This window comes from Alligator sinensis, unplaced genomic scaffold, assembly GCF_000455745.1.
Source record: "Alligator sinensis unplaced genomic scaffold, ASM45574v1 scaffold272_3, whole genome shotgun sequence".
NCBI lineage: Eukaryota > Metazoa > Chordata > Crocodylia > Alligatoridae > Alligator > Alligator sinensis.
Window position 1 is genome coordinate 153,673 of NW_005843129.1, and position 5,084 is coordinate 158,756.

Consider the following 5,084-nt stretch of genomic DNA (forward strand, 5'->3'; position numbering starts at 1 on the left):
TGGTTTAACATGGTGGTGGCATGGGAGGTGTTACCAGATTTGCCCGTTGCTTTGGGGTTCGCTCATTTATTAGGGATACATTTCTGGTGTCTCAGTATTTCTATCAATGTACTGCTTGTGTTACTTGTCTTTCTATATTGAGCTGTATCTCTCCCTTCTGCAAGTCCTCACCCCGACTGGAGCTATCTTGCAGGATTCAGTTTCAATGGGGCTGGGTTCCTCCCACCACCAAATCAGTCAAATACATACACACACAGAGAGATTAATGTGATACACCTGACCAGGCCATGTTGATCAGCATGTATAGGATGACACCCTCATATGCGAGGAATCAGTTCATTATGGTAACAATAAAATGCAGTCAGACACAAGCACACAGGTGAACAGAATAATTCTGAATCAGGCTGGGTATCCAGCTGACACCCTCATGGGCCAGAACTCAGTTCATTAGGGCATGTCTGAGCCAAACTGGATCAATCAGCCTATGCAAGCTGATCCCCATATGTGTCTCAAACTCAGGATATCCCAATCTTTTGCCCTAACTGTCCTAGTAGTGTTAGCCTCTTGATGAGCAAACCCCACAGCATTTTTGAGCTTTACAGGGATCTTTGGCTTAGGTAAAAGAAGCATAGCTGCAGAGCAAGTGGGGAAGGGGAAGTAGAGAAAGAAAAATATACCCAGTTGCCACCAGTTTGAGTATAAACATTATTTATTGCTAAGTATATGACATTTATGATGGTACTAGTAATAATAGCCATGCAAGGAAAAACAAACAAAAACCAATTACAATACTACCCTGGTTCAATTGAGTATTTGGGGAAACCTAGCTCAAGCTTAACTAATAATATTCAGGTTCAGAAAGCTATGCCTAGAGAGAAAAAGAGAGAGAGAGAGAGAGAGAGAGAGCTGGGATCTCACCATTCCAAGGCACTTGGGTGGTTTGTTGACAGGCAAAGTTCCTAGCACAATCATTAAAAGTTAAACAGGCAACCAAAAGAGAAGATCTGTTTATCCCAGCTTTGCAAGAACAACAGTGGATGGTGTCAGAGAGATTACTCCCTCCTGAAGCGCACAGTTTGCTGCTTGACAGCTTTCTTAAACCCTTAGTCCATCCTAGTCAAAGCATTCTTTTAATTGTATAAATCAAGAGGGTTCCAAGCTGTAGTTGGCAGGGAAAATCCTGTTATATAAACAGTTTCAATTTAAATTAATTATCTTTTTTCAATTACAAGGGGTTATCTGGTTTGGTGTCTGGTATCTCAACAAACTGATTAATAACCAGGAAAAACATAAAGTGTTAAGGAGTAACCAGACGCCTAGGAGCCAGCTTGAAAATATTATGAATACAGAAGATAAACTGGAAGGGATACCACATTGTTTCTTCTCAGATGGCCTAGCTATGCTTGCACTGTGAAGTTAGCATCACTGTTTTGTATTTTACCTGTTGTGAGTAAGCCTCAGCTTAGCATGACTTTCAGATCTTCCTTTAGTCTTTTAACATACTTAAGGGGATTATGTGGTGTGTTCATAAACTTTGGGGGGAGGACTTCCAACAGTCATCCTGGAAAAAACTATGGTAGCATTTGTGGTCAGGGCTCCAATGGGATGGATATTGTGATGAACCCTTAACCATTCTTCAAATGTCACTGCACCATCTGCCACTCCTGCGCAGCAGCTGCATCATTTCCTCGGGCCTGTCATATCATGGCCTGGCCTGCTGTGAACTGAGCCTGCTGGAGAGAACCTGAACAGGCACCCTATTGCTGCTTCAACATCATCCTGCTTCAAGACTCCTCCTTCTGGGACTGCTTCACCCACTTTTGGTGGGGCTGGGAGGCCACGAGACTGAGCAACTCTTCCTGGAAGCTATGGTGGGACGTGGTGCACATCCCAGCCCTGAGGCGCCCTGTGCCAAGCCTGGTTTCTGCTAGCCTCATGGCCACCCTCATCCAATAGCATGTCCTCCACCTGAGCCATCTACTTGACCCCGATCAGTCAGCCTGGCTCTCACCCAAGACTCTAACCACCCAGCTAGGCATGCACACAATCTGCACCGTGGGCCATCTCCTGCATGACATCTAGGCTGTCCTCTCACCAGAGGCAGCAACCACCCTGGATGACCATCTCCAGGCACATCAGGTCCCCCATGCCGCAAATGTTCCAAGTGAGGCTTTTCCCTCACTGCCAGTCACCACGGCTGGGGCCGGCAAGCTGGCCAGCAGGCCTGGAATCCTGCTGATGCTTCCTGTGCCTCCGGACAGTGACACGGGTTGCCCCTTTGCTTTTCTGTCATGTAGAAGCCTATATGCCTGGGTGGTTCATGTCTGCCATGCCCAGGTGCTGGTGGGCCACCCCAATACACTGTGGTAATGACTCCTGGGGCCGCCAGATTCCCCACTGGCCCACCTGGCTTGGCACATATTGTATAAGCCACCAACCACTAAGAAGACTGGCAACCTGAAGTGGTGGTTGATGCATGGCATCCTAGCCACTGGCACATATGCGTCCTACTTTGACCCAGCCGCCTCAACGGCCTGCCCCTTCTGCCCTGGGGGAATTGAGGAGAACCTCTTTCATGCTTTCCTCTATTGTCCTCACCTGAGGCTGCTCCTTGTCACCCTTGAGCTGCCACTGCAGGAGCTGGGCAGGAGCCTCTCAGAGGCCACCTGTTGAGAGTAAATTGCGATGTTCAAGGCTGGCTCATGTTAGGTTGGTAAGGTCGTTCACAGGTGAGACTGTAAGTAGGACGAATGATGATATGCTGTTCCTAAGTTGGTAATTTTACATACAACATCCTTAGATATAATGAATAGAATGCTGTGCCCATGTGCCCATGTGCTATGTGCAGAGCCCTGGTGTCGCGGGTGCATTACCCCAATAAAGGGCTTTGATTGACAGAAACTGTATGTGTGTCTGGGTGTGTGTATGTGTGACTGGGCATGTTTGAGCTTGGTGTGTAGGGTGTGTGGTGTGGTTGGACTGAGGTGGGACTGTGAGAGGCAAAGAAGTCAGGGTGCTTCTGGACAGAAAGGAGAGAGAGAAAGATGGAGAGGCTGAGTGGCTGGTTAACTATGTGGAGCATGGAGGTTCTTGGTGCTGGGCTCAGTAGCCATGAAGGAACTTCTGTCTGGGTGTCTTTCACTCAGAGGAGCAGCCCTCTGCTCTGTTTGGTAAGCATTACCCCATTCCCTTCTGGGTATTAGGGTTCTTTTTCTTCTTGGCGTGTGTCTGATGAAGATTAGAAGCCACTGCCTGAGGTGTAATCGTCTCCACCCCAACAACTCTGGAGCCTCACTGAATAAAGTTCCCCTGTCCTTTATAATAAAATTCAGTCCTCTCATTTTAGTGGTTGTAGTTAGGTATCAATATAGGATTTGATAGATAATTAGAACTGTTAAGTTTGTTCTTGTGTAGTTGTAAACTTATCTGTTCTTATCAGTTTTATTGTGTTTCTGTTTAATTGTATACTGACTTGGTCTTGTCAGTTTTATAATAAACTGTTCCATTCATGTATTATAATCCTTCCTATTAGTGATTATTAATTAAACAGGTGACAAATATGGACAAGGCCAAGATCCACTTTACCTTTTAGGGAGAAATCTGAGGAGAAGCTATTGTTTAGGCTAGCTTCAAGATTTGGTTTAAAAAGGTACAATTTTTCCCCAACACATCTACATGTGTTCCTACCCATATTGGGCGGATGAGCGGGGCACTGTCTGCCTGGCCAGCTTTCTACTGGGTCAGGCCAAAATGGCCATCCTCAAGAGCCACCACAACCAGCTTGCCGGCACTAGCTCAGATGACACCCTGCAGTGTTTTGGCCTCCTGGTGCGGGTGCACCTCTTGCTGGAGTTCGAGGATGCTGTGCTCCGGTGGGTGGTGCCCACCTTTGAGGCACACTGGGCCCTTGAGGGAGTGCTGTGCCAGATGGAGGATGGCCATCTTCGATACATGCTCTGATGTCATGACCAGTTTGGGCAAACGGGAAGGCTCGGTGTTGGACTGCGACTCCCAGCTTGTGCTGCACCCTGGGCCCTCACCAGGCTGCTTTTTGCTTTTTTCTTTCTGTGGGAAGTTGAAGGTGTTCTTGTGTATGATTGGATAGAAAGGGTAGGAATCATTTGTTTATCGAGGGCTTTGGTCTATACGACTGTGTGGCCAGTGTCCTGACCGCATAATGGGATGTCAGGCATGATGTGTAATACAGCGAAAGTGTCTGTCACGGTGTGATGTTATGAATTTAATGACACGGTGCTCTTGGTTTGATGGTAGTTTGTTTGTCTTTGCTTTGTATATTGGACCTGGACCCCAAGGGGCCAACTTTTTGTACTCCGAATCCCTGAATAAAGTTGTTAAAAAGTCAAAGTCCTTCCTTCTGCTTTGGACGCTTTGGACCAGGCTCGCTTGGAGCTGCGTGGGGCAATCCCAAGCGGAAGACTCCCCGGGTTCCTATCTCTTTTCTTGCTTCACTCCCACCTGTCTAAAGGTCTCTAGCCTCTGTTTATTTCGCTTTCTGACTCTTTTCTTGCTTTTTTTGTAGCTTTTCCCCCACTTTTCTCTCCTCTCTCTTCCCTCCCCCTCTGCTTCCGGTTTCTTTGTCTGTGAGACGCTTCTCTCAGCCTTCTCTTTTACTGTCTCTTTCGCAGCCTTCTCTTTTACTGTATCTTTCCCTTTCTTTCTCTCTTTTCTGTCTGCTTGTTACGGGGAGTTACCTTTTCCATTAGCCTGCCTTCCAGAGGTGCTCTTAATTACCCTTCCATCCCCACCTCACCCCTTAGTTTTCCTTTTCTTTTTTCTTTTTGCTGTTTTAACCCTCCCCCCGCCTCCTTCCCCTGCCTCTTTTTTTCCCCTTCACCCTCCTGCCCCTTTGCAGGGAGGTCTCTTATCATTTGCCGCTTGAGGGGTGCATTTTTCTATCCCCCCCCCTCTTATTTTGCTCTATCTACATTTTCTTTCACCCACCAAATCCCTCCCTCCCTTTCAGTGGCTTATCTTCACTTTCTGTTTTGGCCGCATTCCTGGGAGCTTGGCCTTGAGCTCCTGTGTTTAAGTTTTCTTTTCGTTCCCTTAGTTTTTTTGCTTTG